The sequence below is a fragment of the Callorhinus ursinus genome, unplaced genomic scaffold (genome assembly GCF_003265705.2).
Source record: "Callorhinus ursinus isolate GAN/ISIS: 27379988/994484 unplaced genomic scaffold, GSC_fseal_2.0 scaffold2, whole genome shotgun sequence".
Classification (NCBI taxonomy): domain Eukaryota; kingdom Metazoa; phylum Chordata; class Mammalia; order Carnivora; family Otariidae; genus Callorhinus; species Callorhinus ursinus.
Genome location: NW_027397064.1, coordinates 46,494,540 through 46,521,391, shown reverse-complemented (window position 1 = coordinate 46,521,391; position 26,852 = coordinate 46,494,540). Strand labels below are relative to the sequence as shown.

At 36.1% G+C, this 26,852-nt stretch overlaps 1 long non-coding RNA gene across 2 annotated transcripts in view; it reads right to left on the bottom strand.

Moving 5' to 3' along the window:
* LOC141370714 (uncharacterized) overlaps window positions 1-26,852 on the bottom strand; it is a 416,025-nt gene that overhangs the window by 8,255 nt on the left and 380,918 nt on the right. For both annotated transcript variants that reach the window (XR_012374991.1, XR_012374990.1), the window contains exons 5-6: window positions 7,645-7,773; window positions 2,329-2,390 (exon numbers count right to left, since the gene is read on the bottom strand). This is a non-coding gene — a long non-coding RNA (uncharacterized lncRNA). The remainder of the gene's footprint in view (window positions 1-2,328; window positions 2,391-7,644; window positions 7,774-26,852) is intronic.

Sequence of the window (26,852 nt, the reverse complement as noted above, 5' to 3'; positions counted from 1 at the left end):
CTTAAAGGGTGCCTAAAAAATAATTTGACAACTTTGATAGGCAAGAAACATTGATATGTGGGAAACACATTAGTAAAAAGCATCAAACACAGGGCTGCTAGATTTAAACAATATTTTGCTTAAAAAAAGAAATAAAAGTTAAAATCCTTAAGAGGGAAAAATCCAAAGCAGAAACTGATCATTTTTGGAAAAGGTCTACAAACCGTGCAAACAAAACCCATGGCAGACCTATATAGGAAAGCTATTCAGATGAGGAGAAGTATCAACATCTTCAAAGTTAAGTAAGAAGGATAATCATTGCTTTAACTAAATACATCTCCAAGTGAAATCTGGGGCAAAATAGAGCTATCCCTTGTCATAAATTGAAGGGACATAGTTGTTATCATAGAACTTGTGGTTCTTATGACTGTTTTCATGTTGCTTCTCCAAAACAGATTGTTGAATATATTTACTCATTAACAGAAGTCTCAATAAGTCAACTCCACAAAATAAATACACAGAGAAAAAAATAGAAGAGTAAATTGAGTTTGAATTTTTAATGACATGCATATCAAATTTAGGAGATAGTTAACCATATGCCAAACAATCTGCGGTTTCTTGATATCATTAATAAAGTCACACTCAAATAACATTATTTCATTGAGATTATGACTTAAGCAGTCTTTTCTTTGCATCATATGCTTCAGTGACCACCAGGAACCACCTAGATCCATGTTCTATATTCACGGTGAACAGATTAAATGGCACTGGAAGCCCACATACCCTACACAGGCCTTACTTAATAGACTGGAGACTGAGCTAGTTCTGACACATTAGCAGCCTCTCAGAACATCTAGGTTCCAATGCAGGGGAACATTAGATCTAGAGACTGTTCTGACAATTCAAAGCTTCTCTTCAAAGGCTTACTCAGCCAAGTTCTCTCTCATAATCTATTAATGAGATTTAAAAGAGACTTTGATCAAAATACAGCGGTTGGATCAGATCTTTAACAATATGAAAGTAAGTTTGCTCTTTGACATCTGCTCAACTGCTTTGTCGTATACACTCCCCCCTGATTTTTACAAGCTTCACTACTATGCGTCTATCAGAGACTGCGTACTGCAAAAACGGCTTCTTCTGCATGAGGCAGAGATTCTACAACTAGCAGCCCTACTCAATCACTTGATAAGTGTGTCAGCCATGAGGAGGCCTAAGGCCCTTGCCACTAAATTCCGGGTCATTTGTAAGGCACTATCCAAATTATTTCTTGAGGATGTACATCTTTTAAATAATATGGGCATATGTATCTCAACCTAGTTAAAGGAGCACTATTTATAGTCATTGACATTAGACATTTAGAGACAGGTATATTAATATAAGAACTCTTAAATGTCAGAGTCACCCTTGCCTGGTACCTCTGTAGGAGGCCATGATCCCATAGCTATCTGAAAATATTCTCGTGCTCTCTATTTTCTTCCTGTGAGTTACTTTCTTCTGTTTCAGTTGACACAGTTTACATAGTCTATTTTATACTTGTTCTTGCTTTGCTGTCAGATATTAAGTGGCCTAAACCACCTGACACCTTAGTTCACTATACCCAACTTGTGACTATCTTATTTACTTGGACTAAGCAATCTTGACACAAACAGTTCCTTTTGCCTTCATTTATCATCAAGGCCCACCTTTCCCAATGTGGTTGAATTTATTCATATTTTACGAGAAGTGTAATAGGTTATAATTCAAGTGGAAAATATATGTGTGAAAAACAGTTCTCTAGCCAGCCCACTCAGGGGTATGTAGAGTCTGAAAAGATGATTAAACACCATAGAGCAAACCCAAAAGAGATGAACAATTTTAGGTTTCTGCTGTCTCTGTGAAGGGATGCTCTGGGAGCCACCAACACTGAGCACATCTTAGATCTTAGCTACAAATGAAGCCAGAGATCCATTAAGAATGACAGTGACACTTTTCACCAAAAAACGGGGCAAAATAAGTAGCACAAGCTGTCATTTTCCCACTACACCTGAGGTAGTTTGCAGAGAGGTCTTATACACAGCAACAACTGTATCTCTGCTCTGGAGATTTCTCTTGGCTGGAGGAGGACGCTAGGCCATCAGTCACACAGGGCAAGCTTGAAGTGCATGTAAGTCAATGCCCTGGAGGCTCTCAAACCCAGGAGTTGTAGATAATTTCTCCAATATTTAGATGTAGGGTCAGGAGTTGTAGATAAATTCTTCAATTCCCTGCCACTCGGTGGGAAAATTCTGCAGCACGTTCTCTACAGTTTTTGGCGGCTTCTGGTGATATTAAGCCCAGTTGCCAATAGTGGTAGCTTGTTCATTAACTTACCTTTACTGGATTTACTCCTTTCATTTTCTCACTTGCCTTCTTTCTCAAGTGGTTCCAGGGATCTATGCACAAAGAAATGTATTGTATCCAAATTCTTGTGTTAGTATCTAATGATGGCAGAACTCAAATTAAGACCAAACATAAGGAGCTGTTTCCAGGATTGATTGTATTTATAGAAATGTAGCCCAAATTTTTACCTACATACTGTACTGTTTTGACCTCTGCCTTAAGAGGTTAGAAAAGTAAGGATAGATAATTGGTTAAAGGAAGTTATGAGTAAGATGGTAACTGCTGTATTCACACTCTTTTTGATATTATCTTTTAAGTGCTTTGTCTTTAGTCTTAATAAAACATATATATTAGCCAGAAATGATTTTGCCACTCCTTGATTATGTACTCTTGAACAAGTTACTTAATCTTTCTAAACTCAGTTTATATTTTGTAAGACTGAACAGAGCATAGCTAGTTCATAATTCAATTTTAATTATTGAGTACTTTAAATCTCCCTGTAGATGCTCCATATATTAGTTCTTGTTTTCTTCCTTGAGCTCATCTCTATAATTTCTAGTGTCTCCACTCTGTTGTTTCAAGGTATGGTTTTGGATTGTACACAGGATTCTCAGTGTAGATACTTCATGTTTTGGTAAAAGTGTGTTGTTTTGTTTTTAGAAATAAAGTTTTATGGTGCTTTACATTTTAAACTGAGTGAATTCTAATGTCTTCTGTGTATATTGTGTTAAAAAAAGTGGGGCATGAGTACTAGGTCAGCAAATTTAGATCAAAAATTATGTTTGACTCAAGTTTATGTACATATTAGATTTAAGTACATATTAGAAAAGATGCAAAGCAATATAAAGCTTTCTTCACCTTGGGTGGAAACTATTACCCATATGCTAGATATTTAATCCTGGGAATAGAAAAGAAGTTCTTTAATTATTGTGATAAGTAGTATTAAATGTAGACATGTTGATACGGTTTTCTTAAAAGATTTTATTTATTTATTTATTTAAGAGCGAAAGAGACAGAGAACCCATTATTTATTTTTTGTAAATTACTTATTGAGGCATAATCACCATGATGTAAACTATTTAAAGTATAACTTTAATATAAGTATACACTTATGAAAACACCAAAACATCTTCATGAAAACATCTTTGAGGGGCAATAGGAAGGAGAGGAAACAGGGGGCCCTTCCAAGATAGGTGTAATACTCTATTTTTTCATCTGAGTGTTGATTGCACAGTTGTCTTCCTAGATTTTCACTGAGCTGTAAGCTGATGATTTGTGGATTTTTTCCAAATGTATGTTATATTTCAATAAAATAAATCAGTTCTGATTTGTAGCAAATCCCCTGTGCCTTTCTAACTTGAATCTCGATGTCCCATTTGTGTGGTTTTTTTCTATACAAAAATATTTTTCACACATTTATGAGTAAAGATTCAAATCTTCCAGGCATTATAACAGTCTCATGGAATTGTATGTTCAACTAAATCGAGGACGTGCTTTTAATATAAATAGTGATCTGCTGTGATAGCTAATTTAAAGCTACATCACCATATGTGAGAGTGGCAAGAGTTAAAAGGTTTTTGCCTGATTTATAAGCTGAAGATTTTGTGTAACTAAAATTCACATAAAACTAATCTAAATCTTAGACAGTTTTTCTTTAAAAGACATACTAATTAGATCTCTAAAAAAGAACTAAAATGCGGGTTATATTTTCCTTGCAAAATTCTTTATGTCTTGTGAAGAAGTAGCTTATGTTTCAGCATCCACTGATTTCATAAACACCCCTCAATATTTTCACACTCTGTAGTTGTGTTATGTGTGAAAAGCGGTCCCTTTTCACCCTTAATTGTCTTCTAATGTATGTTTACCATATGGCAAGCTGCTGAGTGTAACAAAACAGCAATGCTAGTGCTCTTTTATTTTATAGAAATCTCATAGCAAGTAAATCAATAATAATCTTAAGCTGTTTTTTAAGTAGTGTGCGCTGTCTCCTGTCCCCCTCTCCAGAAAGACGACCAAAATAACCTGTTAAGTAAAGATAGGTTTACTGCTACTGCAGCAAAGGGAGTGAACTATTGACAGTCTTAGGAGTTTCTTGGAGCAAGAAGGTCAAGGACAGGGTATTTATAAGATCTGAGGGGCCCAATTATATGTGGGTGTTTCAGTGAAAGAGATTGTATTTGTGAGATGAGAATAGTATTTCAGGAGAGCTGGTTAAATATTCTATTGTTGGGTGTCTGAATTTTCATGAAGTTTCTGGAACAAACTTACGTGTTTTTCTTCCTCGGTAAGAATTTCTTGGAAGAGTAAAATAATGTTTATGCGGAGTGTTGGATAGTAGAGTTATGTTAATGCAGACAGTAAGGATTTTAAAGAAATCTACCCTGAGAAATGGCTTGATCAATTACTATAAATGCTTAAAATTATCACTAGTAATACAGCACTGGTCTTCCTAGAAATACTGCATGTTTGCGATGCTGAGAACTATATAAAATAGTAACTTAGTCAATAACATGGGAAACTTGAATAATTTATAGTTAAAAGCATAAAAGCAGTACTAAGTAAATGTAATGGAAAAGCACAAAATTACTTTACCAAAACGTTTCTTGTAATGATTTTTATCATTTTCTCTTTGCACATTTAAAAAATGTAGTATTTATTTTTTTAAATACAGATCTTTTCTTCAGAAAGTCTTTTCCTAAATTTACTTTTGTCTATGTATTACTCTAGTTTATCACTTTTAGAGGTACAATTTTTTTCACATTTATTTTACTTAAAATAGCAATGTATCCTACAAGTGATGGTATTTTAAAGTTACTGTCAATTCGTTAGCACATATAATAACCTTCTATTTTCAGCATCAGAATCAGTGATGTTAAGTTTGTTGAAATATTGGTGTGTAGGTACAATTTAGTATTAAATATTTGGTAATTCAATATATAATATTGTGAATAAAATTAGGTTATCAATTAGTGTTTATGAGATGAGTGATTCCAAATGCAAGTTGCTTATTCTAGCTCAAGTAGCATAAAATATATTCACTAAATTAAAAATTATTTTAAGAAGCTATTTTTTTAAGTTTTTTTTTAAATTTACTTATTCATTTAAGTAATCTCTACCCCCAGCGTGGGGCTTGAAACTCAGGATCCTGAGATCAAGAGTTGCATGCTCTTCTAAAATAGGCAGCCAGGTGCCCCATATTTTAAGAAGTTATTAACACCAATAGTTTTATTCTAAATATCATATGGTTTCTGAGTTGTAAGTTTGAGTTTATTAAGTTGGTCCATGAATCTAGAAAAAAAAAAAATCCATTATTGGATCCTTATTAGGCTGATCTTGGCCTTAAGCTACATGCTTAAAAGAATTTTTGTTTTTTGTTTTTTGTTTTTTGAGAGAGAGAGAGTGCATGGCAGTGGGTGGGGGGTAGAGGGAGAGGGAGAGAGAAAATCCCAAGCAGGCTCCATGCCCAGCACAGAGCCTGATGCGGGGCTCAATCTCATGACCCTGAGATCATGACCTGAGCTGAAATCAAGAGTCAGTTGCTTAACCGACTGAGCCACCCTCATGCCTCTGTGCTTGAAGAGATTTTAGCATTTAAATGCTCACTGTAAATTAGACTAACAAAGCACAACATAGTGTCCTATTTCTGGGCAATTATTATTTCTAAGTTTTCTACACAGAAATTACCATTAAGATACTCTATTTTCCAAATTATTTATACTTCAAGTTTACTAGATTTAAATACTTTACAGGTTATTGAGTGCAAGGGGGCAAATGCACAGATTTGTAGAAAGGAGTGAAGTTGTCTGAGTTATATATATAAAGAATCACTCAGGCTTCTGTGTGATTCTTTGGGGAAAGGGAGGCAGGTGAAACAGGAAATGTATGTGAAGCTAGGAAGTTGACATAATCAAGAAGTCCCCTCCCCCTAAAAGAAGAGAGATAGTTGGACGGGATGGGGAAGATGAACAGTTGTTGTACTCTATATATTTTGACAATAAAGCCAAGATTTCTTCTATGAAATTGTCCAAAATTCTATAGACATGGTTATTTTACTTGTTTCATATTGTGTAATAAAATATAACCTATGTGTTATTTTTCTATATATTTTTGTCACAATGTTTCACTGTGTCTTATAAAGAAGGACAAGAAATATCTAATGACTTGGTGAATACCTCTGAATTAGCTATTGGCTTTTTGAAGAAAATATAACTACAGAATATCTTTAAAACAACTGAAATAAATACAATGAAAAGTAAAATCACTAAGTAGTCCTATGGCTAATTAGATTCTTCTAAGGAAAATTACATTTTTCCCTATAATCTATCAAGGAAATCAAACCACATTAGATATTTCCACTTGAAAAATATTTGCTTTCACATATGAGGGACAAATACACTTTTCTTTAGCTTGACCTCTGAAATATTATGTGCATAGCTGGCAATCTCCGTTGGTTGGCAAGTATTGTATCTATACAACCACACGTGTGTTTTAACTCTCTGGTTGCTTAAATTTAGTCTGAGCACTGTCAACAGTGCCATTAACATCAACCAATCAACCATCAACAGCAACCAATAATGGGTCAAAAGCTAAGAACTTTGAGATAAGCATGGGAGATCTGGATATGATCTTAATGTGAACACAAGCTATGGACATATCTATATAATACAAAAAGGATGAAAATATGCAGTCTTTCTAGAATATCCTTCCTGGAATAGGTTAGAAAACTTATTTTTATATATTGCCAGTGGATGAAATGAAAGCATCAAGGGCTGAACCTTCCCCTTCTCAGAAACAGCAGCATCACTGGTAAGTTGTTGAGAATAAACCTTAAAAAAATACCATAATTTGGAGTGACAAGGCCTAACAGTGTACAACATTGTCACCAATTTCTTAGCAGTGAATTAACAACATATTAAAGTAGTACGCTACTAATAGTTCCTTGTAAGCAACAAGTATAATCTATGTATAGCTGAGGTTTATTCCTGAGGAATGGGATGATAGCCTAAGAAGGAATCTGGGAAACATGGCAGCTTAGTGGGTACCCTGAATCTGGCAGGGGGGGTTGGGGGGTGGGGAGATCAGTTCACTGAGAAGTAGCTCAAGGAAGACATATCCCTCCTCTCTAATTCTGTCTGTGCAGTTGGCTCTTGAGTGGTTGAACTGCTACTGTCAATAATATGACCACTCCTCATCCCCCCATTTATAATCTGAGAAGAGAATTGCAATAGAACTATGACTGACAGTACAGATCACATCAAACCACAATTATCCAGACTTAACTTATTTCCTAATGTAAGGGTTATTTACCTTTGAATATCACATGTGATATTCATCAAAAGTTCTTCCCAAACCAGTCCCTTTTGGTAGACGGTTCTGAATGGAAAATCATGCATTTACCTCCTTCTGGCAATTTTTGTGATCTCAGTTCTGAATTTCCTGTGAACAGATGCTTGAAAATTAATACACATGCATACCCACACATCTTATTCTTACACATAAGATGTACTAATACACAGAAAGTTTGGCTTCCAGCCTGAAATATTTTCATGTGTGTTACTTTACAATTTAGATGATGGATAGTGCTTCAGTGATAACTTACTGTTTGAATTAGCAGTCACAATATGGGGTAAAATTAGTACATCCCACTACAAACATCACTCTTGATGGCTTACGTCAAGAGTATTTTTAGAACCTGGACCCTTGTCACTCTCTTTAGAGCTCCCTTCATGCTGCAAGATGTACACAATCGGATTGAAAAATATTTACCCAAAATCCAATTATAGGGCTCTATTCTTATGCAGCTAGTCTTGATTCAAAATGCTACTTTAAAAATATCTGCCTTTCTCTTAAAGTTATCACAGTATTGTATTATAAAAGTAAATGAGAAAAAACTCTGATTAACTTTCCTTCATGGTTGAAAAATATGTTTTACAACCATGGAACCTCTTTTTATAAATTCAGGCAAAGCTATTCCTTTAAACCCCAATGAACTCAATGACTCAGCATACAGGAAGAAGGAGATCTAAGCCAGAGAGAATTAAAATAACTAGAACAGAACAAATATTTAAAAATGCAATTTGAGCAAAAAGGCCTTAACGTTTCCTCAGTTTGACTAAACTTGAAACAGGCTTCTTCCTGACCCTAGGCCCCTGACCTAGAGCATTTACTTTAGAAAACGTATAATTGTAAATTCTTTCTCTGCCCTTTTGAAATGTAAATCTTTAAAACATCTTCTTGATGGTTTTATAAGCCAGGAATGCTTTTCTCAATGACCTGAGAGTCACCCTTTTAAAATGTAATCATCAAGGAAGATAGCACCCTATTTCCCAGTTTTGTTGGGAGGTGAGGAGCTTAAGTTCCTCAAGCACCTTGCTCCAAGCTGTAAAACTACCTGCTGTCAGGAAGATTGGAGAAAGTTTACTTTTCGTTTGAGTAAAGCCAACTAATACAGGGGTTCTTCCATCCTTCCACCCCATGCCAGCTCTTAAATAACTCTCCAGTGCTTACTTTCAGCTGAGTGGAGCTCAGATTGAGTTCTGGTCTTTCTTCCCTATGGCAGTAGCCTTGAAGAAAGTCCCTCTTGCTGTTTAACTTTGTCCAATGTAATTTTTACTTTGACAAATTCAAGAATATTTTCCTGAAATCAAATGAGATGAATTTCGCATGAAAAGATAGTACTCCAGGAAAAACTGCTGACATATTTTGGTATAACTTTGGATTTTAAAGACAAAAAAATGATAATAATACTTTGGGCAGCCAAATATATGATCAAACTACTTCATTAGAAAAATTAAGTCATGCTATAGTAGAATTTATTTACTGCATTGAGGTAGAGTTCAGTATTGGTCCAATTCTTCGTCTATCCCTGTATCCAGATTCCTTGTCATATTATTTTGTAAATTTCTAAAGATAAAACAGTAGAATATATTTCCTCAACAGTTGAATTTGGGTAAGCCACATGTCTTACTTTTGCCAAAGAAATGTTACTGGCGTGATGTGATTAAAAGTTTTGAAAGTGTTCTTATGATGGCACTTACTTGTTCGTGCACTTGCACTGTCACCATGAGAAGGACAGGCTTGGCTAAAGCCTAGTCTCCCCTGGGATGGAAGGACACTCCTGGGAAGATGGAGACATGTGGAATAGAGTTACCCCATCCAAGCCCAACCTAGATCAGGTGACCTGAACCAGCCCTTAGGTATGAAGATTACTTCAATGAAAATCATCAGAGCTGCCTGGCTGAGCTCAGAGTAGATCGGTGGACTATCAGCTGATCAACAAAAGCTTAAAAAATGATAATTTAAATGTGGCATGCCCCTGAGATTTTGCAGTGATTTGTTATGAAGCAAAAGAGGATCCAATAACATTTAATGACCAAAATTAGTGGAGTGACATCTACAACATTCTCACGAGAATGAAGAAATTTATATCCAGGCAGTTTGTCATTTACATGCAATAATGACAGACAAATCACGTGAACATGCAATAACACAAGGGACATTGTTAACATGAGCCCTTCTAAGGAAAGACAAGGGAATACCTCCAACCATTCAAGTGAAATTGTGGAAATTTAGCAAAAGAAATGGCACTGAACATATAATATATTTAATTAAGGATTCTTGGTTCTAAAACCATGATGGGATAAGGATGAAAGAATGGAATACATACATCACACACAATGACGATGTAGAAATAATACATCTAAAAGAAGTGGTGGGAGAGGACAAGGAAAATATGTAGGAAAAAAATAAGAATGCTTAACGCATGTCTTATCTATAATAACTGTGACTCGGGGCTGACAAAACAAGTAGAAGAAAGCCAAGCTTATTCCAGAATATGAAAGTAAATTCTGAGAAAGATAATACCAGTGACAAAAATTAGGAATCTTGTTCTTAAAATAAGAATCTGATCCTATAAGTAAAAAAGAAGGAAGTAGATGTATTATATAAAATCCTAAGCCTAAAGTTACGTGAGCCATCTCTTTTGCCCTGTCTGACAACCTCTGAGCCTGTATTTTACTCTAGCCATTGTGGGGACAATAGTGGTCATTTCATGCAGCTGTACCCAGATGGGGCCTTTCCTCAGCTTTGTAACTATTTTTTCTTTCTGTTTCTCTGGGGTCTATGGCTGTATTGTGACTTTTGTTAAACTAACATTTGTTAAGTATAGCCTTAGGGTGTTGATAGTGAGTCAAGGTTCAACAACAGACTGCAAGGGAGTGAAGTAGAGAAGCTTATTACTCACAGGTCCTGAAGGAGGTACACGTCGTGCCTCAAGGAGCTGCAAAGAGAGGTCAAGGCAGGGTGCAGACAGGTAGCAGCAGGACCTGGGGCACATGCCTTTAGTAGGGTTGAGTGCTCTGGGGTTCCCAGGCTAAGGGAAGGTTGGTAATTCAAACCAAAAAGGGTGGTTTTGTTAAGCTCAGTGGGGGTCCTATCGAAGGGGCACACAAGGGGAGGGAGTTGGGAGGCAAGAGAGACTATTATTACCAAGTGTGCTGGGGAAGTCACATCAGGAACTTATAATTACTTGTGACTCTGCCACCTGTTATCTAGGACATGTTATCAGGGGCATATGGGAGAGGCTAGTGTCAATTCAAAATCCCTGAGGCCTCTTGGCCACATAAAATGGACGCTAAACAGCAATGTTATGGAGTAGTTTAGCTAAACTCTCAATAGATTGGGACTCCTGACAAAGTTACAGGACCCTCTCCAAGAAAACCTGGAGGTGTTCAGGGGGTAATGGTTAACACACCAGGAATCAGCTCCTTGACCAACGGGCTGAGTGCTACTAACTCTATGTCAGAACATGCCAATGGAATTGGGCATCACTGCCCACAGCTGTGCACTCTTCCCTTCATTTCTCATTTCTCTCTCTCCAGCCCCTCACCTTGTTCTCTGAGATCGCTTCCCAAAACAAAACTGCACAGCAAGCCCTTGTCTTGGGTGCCATTTTCTGATGGAAACCAAGGTTTAAAAAAAATCAGAAGAGACCTTGGGGGGCTCAGTCTGTTAAGCATCTAACTCTTGATTTTGGCTCAGGTCATGATCTCAGGGTCATGAGATCAAGCCTCATGATGGGCTCTGCATACTGGGCATGGAGACTGTTTAAGATTCTCTCTTTCCCTCTGCCTCTCCCTGCTTGCTCTCTTTCTCTCTAAAAAAATAAAAATGAAAATGAAAAAAATAAAAGGTAAGTACTAAGACAAATTGTCAAACTTTCAAAAAATTTAAAGAGTTACAGTAAAAAATATGAAAATGTCACTGACTATATGGGAAAAAATTACAGTTACTGTTGATACTACTGTGGTTTGCTGCCTACTTTCATAACTGAAGGAAATGCTAAATTTAAGTTCCACATTAAGAAACACTAAAGATATCATATTATCCCCATCCCATTTTATGGACCCTGCTGAATTGCATCAGTGGACCCATAAGTTAGGAACTTCTGGTTTAGTAAGTGTTTTTCATGGCAAACTCACTCATGACTTTAAACTTTATCCTGTTAAAGAACTAACATTATTCACTCCAAGACAATTTCTCAAATGTAGGTACATTTTTAAAGGATTCTGGTTGGTCTTTCAAATGTCATTGATCACATGTACAACGTGCATATATGTATTTTCTTAATTATATGCAACTTTAAAACTTCTACAGGGCAGGTTTTGTCCGTTATTTACAGAAGAGGAAAAAATAGCAAGTAGATTCAACTCTTGCCCAGAGTGACTTGACTAATAAGTGCAGGAAGCTGACATAGACCCAGGTTAGCAGAAAGATTCCTTGCCATGATGGGATACAGTAGGCTCTGGAGGCTTCATATCTGGTATGGTATCTCAGGTAATTCACTTAACCACATACACTCTTAGAACCTTATTTACAAATTGAAGAAGATATAACCCTTTCACAAGATGTTTATCAGAGTGTTTTTATTTATGAAAGATTTTCTGTGCAAGTATACTGAGGGCATAGAGGGGGAAGAAAAAACATGGCCACTGCTTTAAAGAACTTATTTTGTTGGTGAGATGAGAAACCTTTACATGAAGCAAACAGAAGACTGGGATTTATATAACAACTGAATGGGAAGCATGTGAATATCTCATCAAATAGCTAGTCACCACCAAGTGTAGACAATGGAAACGGCCCTACCTTCCCCAAAAGAATTACAGTAGCCTAAAGAAAGTCTTTGCTGGAGAAAGTTAGATACCCCTCCTTCCAAATAAGGAGTGGAACAGGAAAAAGAATATGATTGATGCATGCTGAATTCTCCCGAATTCACTAATCAGAAAAGCCGTTCCTTCTCTGAAATAGATGCCATGAATGGAGCACTCTCCACCTGGAAGGAAAACATAGGGGTAAGGAATACGTGCATTATGTATTAAAAGATGAGAATATTTATGTCACTTTACATTTGTAAGAATCAGGTCAGCTTTACAAAAATGACATAAAACATACTGATAACATATTAATTAGCAAAGTGAAACAGTAGATGAGACTGAAGGAAAAGAACAGGTAGAACATGAGTATCATAAACCAAGATCAAAGTAAAACCCAAGTTCAATCTAGTCACGGGTCACGGGCAGAAGAGGAAGACAGGAAGGAATTAAAATGAAGAAAGAATTAAATTTATAAAAAAGAAAGAAATCTTGCCATTTACAACACTGTGGATGGAGCTAGAGCGTATTACACTAAGTGAAATAACTCAGAGAAAGACAAACATCATATGATTTCACTCATACGTGGAATTTAAGAAACAAAACAGATGAACATAGGGGAAAGAGAGAGAGAGAGAGAGGCAAACCATAAAACAGACTCTAACTAGAGAGAACAAACTGAAGGTTGCTGGAGGGGAGGTTGGTGGGGGGTGGGCTAAATGGGGGATGGGGATTAAGGAGGACACTTGTGATGAACACCGGGTGTTGTATGGAAGTGATGAGTCACTAAATTCTACTCCTGAAACCAATCTTACACTGTATGTTAACTAAATGGAATTTAAATACTAACTTGAAAAAGAAAAAAAAAAGAGGCAAATTTGACAGGTGAACTGTTAGTGTGACTGTGAGTTCCTAAATGAAGGCAAAATAAATGTCCTAATGAAATAGTGATTTCATTGTAGTCTGAGTTGGTGGGTGATTTTAGCATGCATGAGGAATTAGAAGACATAGAATCTAGGCGATGCAGTTGGTGGTCTAGAAATTCAGACAGGAGACTACAAGTGTCACAAACCCTGACTCAGAGTTTAAAACACAAGAGCCAGATGAGATGAACAGCGAAGCTGAGGTGATTCAGAGTCAGCGAAGTAGTAAGTCTCTTTTCCAAGAGCTAGAATTTGAGCCAGAGTTTTGTGGAGCTGTGTTTTGTGTAAGGATTAAATGGGTATCCTTCGTAAGACAGGGTGAGTAGAAGAAAACAAGCAGCTCTGACACTAAATAACACTACATTTATATTTTAAAATCAAAGAACCTCAGGTTCAGAGTGTCTTTAAAGGGCATATTCAATTTCTGCATTATGCAGGACTGACTCCAGGTTAAAAGAAGATCATTGTGAATTGAAGTCCAGAGGAAGGCAAGAAATGACTTTTTAAAAATAAAAACCTTTGACTACATTAAAATAGCTTTTGAGTTATTTTTAAATCCTGCCTTAGGCAAAGAATTTCCAACATCAATAAATATAAAGGACTCAGGTTACCATTTAACATTTTTATCAATAGGATGTGCTAGAGAAATTTCCTTTTGATAAAAAGTTAAGATATTTTCTTAGATATGCTCCTTTCTTCATAGAGTATAACTTACTAATCTCTTAAATACCACAACATTCCCATCAACCCAGGCCATTTTAAAAAACGAATTACATCAGCTGCTCTCTGTAAAAGGGGCAGTTTACTCAAATGTGTGTGGGTGTGTATAGGGAAAGTAAAATAAACAAGTTTCATATATATTTATACAATCAATTTTCTTTAAAGTGGAGGATTATGAAGGAAATGAATGCTTAGTCATATAATATCTTTTTTGTTCTGTATTCAGAACACTAAACAAAGATATAATAGCATTACAGTGGTTGAGTAATTGTAATTATTTGATATTTTCATACACATACTATTCAAAAGTGGAGTATAAAGGAAACCTGAAATGTCTTGGGTTATTATATTATTTCTTATAATAAAGAAGGCTGGACATGCCAGAGATACCAAGCACTTGATTAGAGGGTTGGCAATTTCAGCCCCATCCCTCAAACTGAGGAGGGTAGTGGAACTGAAGATTAAGTTCAGTCATGTGGTTAATGATTTCATCAATCATTCCTACTTAATGAAACCCAAATAAAATCTTTCTACACTGAAGCTCAGTGGAGGTTCTGGGTTGCTGAACACATTGATGTCCTGGGAGGATGGCATGCCTGGATTCTATAAGCAGAGAAGATGGAAGCTCTGCACCCCCCTCCTCCCATGAGACCTTGCCTTATTGATCTCTTCCATGTGGCTGTTCCTGAGTTGTAATCATTATAATACAATCGTAAGAATAATTAAGTATAGCACTTTCAGTGAGTCCTATGAGTTCAGTGAGTCCTATGAGTCCTATAATTTTGCTAGCAAATTATATAAGTTGAAGGGGTGGGGGCGTCATAAGAATCCTAGAATTTGCAGCCCAATTGGAGAAAAGTGGAAGTAACCTGGGAAACCCAGCTGTGGCTGGAGTCTGGAGTAAGAGCAGTCTTGTTAGAGACCTCAGCCTTTAACTTGCAGGATCTGACACTAACTCTAGGTATTTAGTGTCACAATTGAATTGGATTGCAGGACGTCCAGTTGCTGCCAAAGAATTGGTGTCAGAATACATCCACAAATGTTAAATAATAAACTAATTTTTATTTTTTGCAAACAAATATATCTTTGTAGGCATGCCAGCATTTAATTAGTTTGTTATGAAAATAAAATTGCATATAAAGGAATTAACCTTATACTTGGTGTATCATAAGAATGCAACAAATGTTACCATGGGGAGACATGAAGCTCTCAAGTTATTTGTTCAGGTGAATTTAATTTTACTCTTTAAATTAATAAAGAAAGCTGACTCATATCCATGTTTCCATTTGCTGTAGTATTCATAACCATCATGTGAGAAAGATTGCTATGTTTTATAAATGTGATAATTAGCTTCCAAAACAGTCCCAAATGATCCTCACCTTTTTATATTCACTTTCTTACACAGTTCCCCTCCATATCAAATCAAGGCTTTTTTTTCATGAAAATATTTTTATTTAGTGGCTTTTCATTTAGCAGCAGGATCTTGAGAAAGAAAATCAGGTCGGTAAGTGAGGAATGGGCAGATAATCCTGCCTGCTTGTTTATCTAAACATGTGGACATGATATGCCCAGGATCCCCAGACATCCACACAGACCGGATATGCAACTATAGTCACTACATCCAGACAGATGTGACCACAGCTTTGAACGGCAACCTTCTACTGATAACAAAGCAGCAATCAATGTTGGAGGATGTTTCCAAGGCACCAAGGGTAGGTCTGTCTCCATGCTGGTGCACATGTGCGTGTGTGTATGTGTGTGTGTGTGTGTGTTTGTGTAACGGAGAGAATGACCTATGAAGCTGAGAGGGCCAACTCCACAGAGACAGGAGTGGGGAGACAGCAGAGCCTCAGAGAGACCATTTGCTGGAGAAGAGTCGACAGAGGCTACATTGAGCTCAGCTCCCAGGAACAGCAGGTGCTGTAAAGGCTCAGGCAGCAGCTGGGGACTGTGCCATTGCTGTGGTGGGCTTTCACAGGGGACTGCTGTAGCCATGGGCACCTCTTTAGCTGGGTCCAGGTATCCATCCAGGCCCTGGGGACAGGGTGAGGATGCTCCTGCCCTGTCCCACAGAGACCTCACTGACCCATGCACTGGCCATGTATAGCCAAAGGTGGCCTGAAAACCCAGGAAAGTGGCCAAGGAAGCAAAACCCAGCTCCAGGACAGAGAAGAGCAGCCCAGCACCAAGAGAGTCTTCCAGGGCATCTGCTGGGGGCAGCCAGATCTGCCAGAGAGGTGCACATCCTGAGACCAGCACACAACAAACTGATAGGTCCAGCCTGTGCAGTTTGCCGTGATGACCAGGGTGGCTGCCTCTGCAATGAAGAGCAGCATTCTGCCAGCCAGCAGGAACCAGTAAGTGGTAGGGATACGGCAGAAGGGGTAAGGTGTGGCTTGTGAAGCATTATAGCTTCTGCCTTTGTCTCTTGGATTACTCACTCTGGGGAAAAGCGACTTTTAGATCATGAACACATTGAATACATTTAAACATTCCATGGGAGGATCAGGAGGGGGAACTGAGTCCTCATGCCAGGAACCTGTAGCAACTCAACAGTCATATGAGCGAACCCGTCACCTTGAAGGCAGATTCTCCAGTCTCAGTCAATCTTCAGATGATGGCAGCCTGAGCCAATACCTTGACTGCAGTCATAAAAAGTCATGGGCCAGACCATCCATCTAAGCCAATTACTGTTTGGAATAATGTATTAGAGAACAATTCATAACTAACACAGATTGTGGTATCAAAAACAACATGGTTCCACTTAAAAAAAGTAAAACTGAAATTAGAAATGTGGAAGTGGCTTTAGGACCAGTCCGTAGCTAGAAGAGGAGCTGGAAAGACCCTGAGGGGAGTGTTCACCAGAGTTTAGAGGATAATGCTGGCAGAAGCCTAATGAAATTGAAGTATTGATAGAGCTAAAAGAAAGGGAAGACAATTTTGGCAGAAAATTTTAGAGTCAACAGGATTCTTGTGATGTAGAGGCAGCAATACTGTTGTTGAAATCAACATAAAAAGTAGAAGATATAATTAATGCACAGGTTGATCAAGTTAGGGAGATTTCCAGGCAGTGTGGTAGGTGCACACCGGCTTCTTCTTGCTGCTTAGATTAAAATGAGAGAAGAATGATAACCTAAAGGAAAAAAATTGAACATAAAGGCGCTAGAACGTGCTTAGTTTGAGAATTTCAGGTTCTCCCAATAGCAAGTAAGTCTAATATTAAGAAACAGTTCTCAAAGTTAAGAGGGAGGCTTGTGAAGCATTATAGCTTCTGTCTTTGAGGAAACTGAGTGTGACAGTTTCTAACTATTGTGAGTTTTAGACTAAAAGAAGAAAAAAGAGTAAATGAAGGCAAAGTGATATTTGCAGAAATTCTTCATAGGTCCGAGGAAAGTGCAAAGACCTCACACAAAAGAGTATAAAAAGGTCTCAACAGGAGAAAAAAGAAATACTAGTTTAAGAGGCAGGAAAAAATGCTAATAGCTTCCATGCATTGTTTTACATGTAGAGCTTTATATCAGAATACCCTAGGGAATTTTATTTTTTTTTATTTTTTTTATTTTTTTTTATTTTTTTTATTTTTTTTTCAAAGATTTTATTTATTTGAGAGAGAGAGAGAGCACGAGAGGGAAGAGGGTCAGAGGGAGAAGCAGACTCCCCGCCGAGCAGGGAGCTCGATGCGGGACTCGATCCCAGGACTCCAGTATCACGACCCGAGCCGAAGGCAGTCGCTTAACCAACTGAGCCACCCAGGCGCCCAGCCTAGGGAATTTTAGATACACTGCTTCAGAAGATGCACTGAAAATCAGATACATAAGATTCTTTGAGGGTTAAGCCTAAACATATTTAAAATCCCTTCCTGATGATTCTAAAAATTCAAACTTGAAAATAACTGTTTTAGAGACAAAATGTGTATCCTATAAAAATCAAGAATTATACTTCATCAATCATCTATCTAAAATACTGGATGAAAGAAGATAATTATTAAATAAGCCAAAAATTGGGGAAAAAAACAACTTTGAACATAAGTTTCCATAATAAATCTTATTTTTAACTGAATATATGCATATTTTTCATGTGCACAAGATTCAAATACAACATCACTAGAAACATGCTCTGAAAAAATTGAGAACTACTTTAGTTGAAGTAAAATTAATCTAGGAGGAAACCATTATATGGAGAACAAGACCAAAAAAGACTTTATTTAAATTTGCTTTTTTTCTAAATTGACAAAATGCATATTCAAATTTAAGACAAATTTCAGATTGGGATTTTTAAAAAAGATTTTATTTATTTATTTGAGACAGAGAGCATGAGCAGGGGGGAAGGACTGGACACGGAGCTTAGTTTGAGCGGGGCTCAATCCTAGGACCCTGGGATCATGACTTGAGCCAAAGGCAGATGCTTAACCGAGTCACCCAGGTGCCCCTCAGATTGAGTTTTAAAAAATGTTCAGCAACGTGTTGTCTTAAAGTAACATATCAAGACAAAAGAAAACAGAAAATTTAAGCTTAAAGGGAAATAAATAAGCAGAAGGCAAATATGGAGCAGATACCCCAACTGGACAATTTCATATCAGATTAAATATAATTTAAGACTAAGAATAACCATAAAAGATTAAGAGCAAATAGCTAAAAGAATAATTTACTAAGAATATATTGCATTTCTGATATAGTCTTAATATCTATATGTCAAAATTTGCCAGAAATACAGAAAGAAAGAAATCATTCTAAAATTACAGTTTTGTATCTTGAGAACTAATAGATGTACCTGATTAGAATAATCAAGGCATCAAAAGTTTGATTAGAAAATAAATTAATGAAGAACAGTTCTCCTAACAGAGACATACTATATACAATTGCCTTAGACACATAGCATATAAACATTGACATTAAAAAAAAAACATTACGTGGCTCAGTCAGTTGAGCGACTCTTGGTTTTGGCTCAGGTCATGATCTCATGGGTTATGAGATTGAGACCCCTCTGGCTCTGAGCTCAGTGAATAGTCTGCTTGAGATTCTCTTCCTCTGCCCCTCACCCCATTCATGCTCTCTCTCTCTCTCAAATAAATAAATAAGTAAAATCTTTAAAAAAATAAATAAAAACATTGTATAAAAAACAAAGTCTCAATAAGTCTCACAGAATCATTGTAACCAATGATAACAAAGAAATTAAGCTTATAAACAGAAACATAATAGATCATAAAATATGTTAATGTATAAATACGTTAATCATATTTTTAAATAACTCATGGCTTTAAAGCAAAATATATTAAAAGCAATAAATTCCAAATTTATAGGCTAAATCCAAAGTGACCACTGAAGGATGCTGAGAGGGAGACAGAGAGACAAATACAAATTGATTTTAATATTTTAATCAGAAAAGTATGAAAATAAAGGCAGTAATAGTTCATATAAGAAAAACTAGAAAGGATTAAAATTGTAAATCCAAATAAATAGGGAGAAATAAAATAATAAATATAAAACAGAATAATTTAAAAAATGAAAAATAAATTCCTTACTAAAACAGTTTTTTCCTTTTAAATTCTAATAAATCTTTGGCAATGCTGATCATTAAAAACAAAAGGAACTAATTATGTATCAGAGTTGTTTTTTGCATGGATTCTTTTGTTGTTTTTGCAAGGATCAGAAATTAACAATGGATGAATTACATATAAAAAACATATTAAACAATAATGGGAGAGTTCACAGAATTTACTTCAAACTCAAAAGAACAAGGCCTGGAAATGGATGGGATAAAGGAGATGCCCACACCCATATTAAGGATTCTGTTGCTGTCTACATTAAATCTGGATAGCTCGAATTTGCAGCCCTGCGGTCAGCCCTACCCAGCCAAAAGTGCCCAAGGCCTAACACTTCTGACTCTGCAATCTGGGGAATTAATCTGCTGTCTTTACTTCTTTGCCTTTGTGGCTCCTTATTCAAAACCTACAGTTAGTACTTTTGATTAGTGAGTCTTCATTTGGTCATGTTCTCATGCATGACAGACAAGCTTGACTGAAAAAGAAGTACCTGGAATTTTCATTTTCGACAGAAAATGCAGGAGGTTCTGCCTCCCATCTTTTCAACTCTTTTCCCCCGAAATCTTATGTGTAACCTTCATTATCTAACAGAAAGTATGTTTCCCAAAGAAATCAATTCAAAATCTCCTCAGTTACTGCGTCTAAAAACAAGTCTTGGATTTTTAGCTAAAGTAAAATCCTTTTCCCATTCTGGGATGATTTCATCTGGATTATCTGCAAACCATAGTCATGTGATATTGTGACTTATAATAAGAAATATATATTTGGTCCTTGTCCCTTTTCCAACACAGAGCTCCTAACATCCTTGGAATTTCTGAAATTTCTGGGAAAGATAAAGGTGTCTTTTGTTATGTTAATGGATACTTTTCAGATTGGAGGCTACCTGCCAGGAGAACCAAAGCAGGGATTAGAAGTTTAGAACTTTCGGTTCCACACCTCTGGAGGGAAAGGGATGTTGAGTCAATCAATCAGCAATGGCCAATGATTGAATCAATCACATCTATGTAATGAAGTAAAAAAAAAAAAAAACTACCACCACCAACAAAAAACGAAAAGGACAGGGTTCAGTGAGCTTCCAGATTTGCAAACATGCGGAAATTTGGAAAGTGGTGCACCTGGGGAAGGAATGGGAGCTCTGCCCCTTTCCCCCATACCTCCTCTGATGCATCTCTTTTAACTGGCTGCTCCTGTGTGACACATTTTATAATAAACCAGTAATCTAGTAGGTAAAATGTTTCTCTGAATTCCATGAGCTCATATAGCAAATTAATTGAATCCAAGGAAGAGGGCATTAAGCCTTCAATATATAGCCAGTTGGTCAGGAGCCCAGGTGACAACTTGAACGGTTGACTAGCGTCTGAGGGGACTTGGGGGTGGGGGAGGGCAGTCATGTGGTATTGAGCACTTAACCTGTGGAATCTGATGCTATTTCTCTGTATATAGTGTTAAAATTATAGGACACCCAGCTAGGGTTGGAGAGTTACTTGTTGGATGTGTGAAGAATCCCCCCTTTCCCCAACCCCCCCTTATTGGAATTGGGTGCACAATTGAAAGCCAAAACTGGCAATTTATACACCCCAAAAATATTTTATATAATTCTGTGTATAAAAGCAAAAGAAAGAAAAGTAAAATTTATTTTAAATATATAAATATATTTTTATTTCACACTTTGGAAGGAAATCTAGTCAGATATCACTGTCTTTGTTTTTATATATTTGTCAAGAGACTCTAATAATTGGTGGCATTAATAATTATTCTCTTTTATCATCTCTCAGAGCCACTCATGAGTGTAGCCCTAATGCTGCCACATAGCTATACCTCTTCACATCTGGAGTATGCCAGCATATTTACAGAATTTTCTGTAAATCAGGCTTGAATCTTTTTTCTTCCTCCTCGAATAGCTATTCATAGAGGGAACACCCCATGTGACTACACATCAAATGCTGGAAAAGCAGTAGCATCTTAGCAGATGTAAACATGCCGATAGTTAAGCCCGATGGTTTGTGCACCTTCCTTTGGCCTGATCCTTTGTGATGATGTAATCTGTGTGTCCTACTTTGTGGTTTGATGATAAGAAAGCCCTAGCTTAAAATGAAAACTTGGATTATGTGGTCACCTGAGTTCCCATAATCAGATTTTTGCTTTTTAACTAGAACCAGAAGCAAGAGCATGCCTTAAAAGCAGAGCCACAAATTGTCATAGAGGGCAAGATTTTACTCAAAACCAAAATCCAAACTGGATTTTAAGTAGGAATGCTCTAAGGATCCTTGCTTTTAAAGATTTAAAATCTTTACTGCTGGAACTAGTATTTGTAATCCCCAACCTGTCCCTCTCTGCCCCACCCACAGAACAGGATAAGCTTTTGGTTTAAACTTTGGTAGAGATGGAGTTTTGGATTCTTCTTGGCTCTTCACTTAATAATAGCCCTTACTCTAATGACTGGAGTTGCTCAATATATTCTTACTTTCTTAATCCCACCACCTTTCAAATAGCTCCCTTGTTCTGCTCTTTACAACAAAACTTCTTGCAAGAGTTGTCTGCATTCACCATTCCCAATAACATTTTCTTCCATTTTCTCTTCAACTCACTTTAAGGGAAAAAAAATTAAAAGGTAAATTTCAGGATTGGGAAATAATTACAGACAAGCATCTCAAAAATTGTATCACATTTCTCAGATATTAAAATCTGACATTCAATGAATTTTATCAATTGCAAAGTTTGATTCCTACATGCAAGTAGATACATATACATATCTCCTGCATATCTCCTGTAAGGGAATTTATTGTAATCATTTTGTTGTGGTCAGCTTTGCTTTTAGTAGGGCAAATTAATAAGGTCTACAAAACAAAGCTTACAAAGTAAACAAGAAAAGTGACAACTCTTAACAAGCATTTACTAGTAGCCAGACTCTGTGCTAAACACATCAATATAATTGTAAAAATAATTGAGGTAGTAAATGCGTTATTTACATTTAGGTTTTAAAATGAGAGAATTGAAGTTTTAAAAAGGTTAAGAAACTTTCCACAGATCGCCCATTTAGGAGATGGTAGAGCCAGCCAAGCTTCCAATCCAAAAAAATTACCTTCAGAACCTCCAAAATTAGTCACAGTATTATGTTGCCTCCCATAAATCAAGTCAGCATAGTTGCAGATACTGTGAACCAACCTGGAAAACCTTTGCGAACAGAGAGCCGTGAGCATTTAACAAAGTGAAAAGGGAGCATTTCCAGTTGAATGAGTGAGGGACAACGATTTTCATGGTTCATTTGATAATAATCCTCGCTGATTTAATTATCTCCTCCCTGATCATTTATTTTTTCCATCATGTTTTCACTAGAAGAGTGATCTTGGATGAATAAACCATTTTGTCAATAGAATGTACCAAAGACAAAAGATTTAGTTGTTCTAGAAGTAGTGAATTTATTAGGATGTTCACTTTTATCGAAGCTTGTCTTCAGTTAAATACATGCAAAATTGGGTCCACAGATACTCTTTATAATCATTTCATTTGTGAGTTAGTGAATCTATCAAAAACATTTATGCATGCAATGTTCAGTGTTCAATATTATGCATTCACTTAATTGTTTTATTTCACCCAATTTGTCATGATCTCATAAGAAGTAGAAGACATTAGCCTCTATTCTATTTAGAAGAATTAGAAATGTTAATATATAATTATAATGTAGTGTGATGAGTGTCATAAAAGAATAAACAAAATTAAATAAGTAACTAAATATACCTGCTGGAGAACAGAATGTAGGCCAGTAATCTTTTCTCAAATAAATTGGAACCTTACCTATCAGTTTTCCCATTACCTCCCACTTGGCCAGGAATTCAACTGATAAAAATAAAACATCAGGAATTCAACTGATAAAAATAAATATAGGAAATGTTCCAGAACCATTGGGCAAATAAGAGTTTAAAAAATTGCATTTGTTATTAATCCTGACTTATTTTCTCTGACTCATTTATGAAGCTTCAACAAGATAAGTTACACTTAATTCTGTTCATGAAATTCAGGTGGAAAAATGGACAGAAAAAAAAGTTAATTTTGAGTGTCTGGATGACTTTATTAAGATAAGCATCTTATCCTTTTTGGTGGACAACCTGGAAAAATATATGAATTTTTAAGTCTGAAGGGAAAAAGCATTTTAAGGGGTAGGTAATTTTGGTTTCTTTGTAGAATGAGATAATCAAGATATTGTTTTGTTGTTTTGTTGAAGCTAAATAGTGATTTGGTAGAAGCCAAGTGAAGTAATTAGTATAGGTTCTCTTTAAACTAATGAAGTTATAGGATAATGGTCTTTTTGTGAAAGAAGTCCCTTGAGTGATATCTAAAAGCATTTGACTGAAAATATGTACTACGTAATTTACCTATTTATGCTAATGTATTCCAACATATGTCAAATATAGAGGTTGTTTCTGATTAGTTTGCATTATAATTATCTGATGTGTATAGACGTTAGATTTTACAGATAAGTTTTTGATTAAACACACTGATATATATGGAAAGAAATTGCAGTTTATTTTCATGCAGTTTAAAAAAGTATAATAATACTTATAAAAATATTACTAAATAATTGAATAAAACTTATTTGAGGATATATATATTACACTCTTACCATGAAATATTATCTTTTTAAAATATGATGGACTAATAGTTTAAAGAATAAATCAATATTGGTTTTACTTTATAATTTTGATCATTAGCAACAATAAAATATCTTTTTCCTTTTATTGGCCATTTGTTGTTCTTTCAAGAATTTATATATTTTATGAATTATTTTGTTGGGGTAACAGAGGGATATTTAATTAATCATATCTCCTGAGGTCATTAATGATACATTTTTTAGTATTTGTTATAAATATTTTGATACACTTTAGCATTTTACCACTTTTGCCATTTTAACTATCTATATGATGCTTAATCTAGAGATGTTTTTACTTTACATTGTTCACCCATCCGTTTTTAGTTTGGAGTATTTTTTAACCCTTAAAAAAGTAATTTCTTATTCTACAGTCTGTTAAATTTCCACTAATAGTATCATTTCTACTTTCAATATTTAATTTTTTTATTTTATATTTTATACTAAATATTTTTCTTATTTTTTTAAAGATTTTATTTATTTATTTGAGAGAGAGAGAGAGTGAGAAAGAGACAGCATGAAAGGGGAGGAGGGCCAGAGGGAGAAGCAGACTCCCCACTGAGCAGGCAGTCCCACATGGGTCTCCATCCTGAAACACCAGGATCATGACCTGAGCAGAAGGCAGAGGCTCAACCCTGAGCCACCCAGGGGCTCCGTATTTTATATTAAATATTTAATTGATTGTAATTTGTGACCAGCATAGTGAGGACACCAACGTAAGGGTTTTCAAGATCTATCTTTAATTTTAATACCTTACAGATATTTCCTCTCTTTTCTCCAGTCCACTGTCCCTACATTAGTTCTTTCTGATATCATTTCTCATTGTTAACTTGCTAACTGCTCTCTTGCGGCTCTGTTTGCACACGTGTTCATTTTTCACACTGTCAAACGTTATCAACTTCTAAAAAAAGCATACCAGATCATTTAATTCCTCAGCAAAAATGTAACACCACCGTTGATTCTCCATCGGCTAAAGAATCAATATCTGAAAGTGCAAAGCCGTTAACGTGGAAGGTAAGGTCCTTCACAATCTGACCGCTAGATTACTTTTCTGGAGATTATTATTTAATATTTGTACACTGTATAACAATAGTGACATATATAATATCACTCTTAAATATGCAATGCCATCTCATGTTTTTGGACATAGTCTTTCCTCTGCTTAAAATGTCTACTTTTTCCCAAGTATAGCTTATTCTTCTGCTTGAAAAAGGCTACTCACCTTTCAAACCATATCACTTCTTTTGTTAAAACAAATAGCACCAATGCTATTTTTCTAAATCCCTAAACAGTACCTAATCTCATTTTAAGATGTCAACTAAAATATCTCTGGCCTCTATTAAGTTGACACATTCTTTCTTCTTGAATGTAGATACTGGTTAAGTTAACTGATTTTGTAGAAAAAAAATATTAGCCTATATTTAAAACCTAAGTTTCTCAGAAACAAGGATTGCAATTTCTTTTTTCTTCTAATGTTTTATTTATTTATTCATGAAAGTGAAAGAGAAAGAGAGAGAGGCAGAGGGAGAAGCAGGCTCCCCGCCTAGCAGGGACACCAATGCCGGACTCAATCCCAGGATTCTGGGATCATGATCTGAGCTGAAGGCAGACACTTAACCATCTGAGCCACCCGGGCACCCAAGGATTGCAGTTTCTCATGAAAATTCTATACCTCAAGAACGTACTTAGGCCCATGACCCCACTCAATTTCTCTTTATATGTTGATAGGCAGACAACATCTTCATATGCTTATTTTCTTTGTAATGTTTTATTTGCCTGGATATTCTGAAAACACTGCAAAATCAACAGGCGCAAAACTGAATTCAGTCATTTTAAATCTCCAACTACTCTTCTTTTTTGTACTTGACCTAATGGATGACAAAATCATTTACTATTAGACATCCAATCTTGAAGCCTTGAAAGTTAGTTATATTTGACCCATTTTCCCTCCCTCTCACCTTAAACATCACAGTTAATCACCAAATCTTGACATTTTCTCCAGCAGTATCCTCCTAATTGGTTGTCCTGCTTTTAGTCCTACACTGTTACATAATTTTCCTCTGAGTAAACCAGAATTGCTTTTCTAAATGACTTACATAACCAGTTCTTGTTAATCCTACAGTGGTTCTTGCACCAGGTCCTTCCCACCTGGATGTTCCCTGTGCTCAGCACAACACCTGTCATATCAGAGGAGTTTGCAAGGGGCACTGGAGGTATATTTAGTTATCAGAAAAGTGCAGTGCAGGAGTGTAATTGGATAAGACAAACATTTTATGAAGATCAAGAACTAGCATGGACTGTGGGGACCTCTGAAAAAATTTGTCTATTAAAAAGACAAAACTCATGGTAAGCAATCATCTAAAAGTCTTCTCTCATTGATATATTTGGTGAAGATTTAGAATCACATTCCCAGCCAGTTGCCAAAGCTACAGGTGCATAATTTTGATCAAAGAAATGCTTTCTCTCTTAAGGTCTGGATCCAAATTAATTTTTGTTTAGTGATGTTACCATCTCTTGCCAAATATGGTATGATTTAA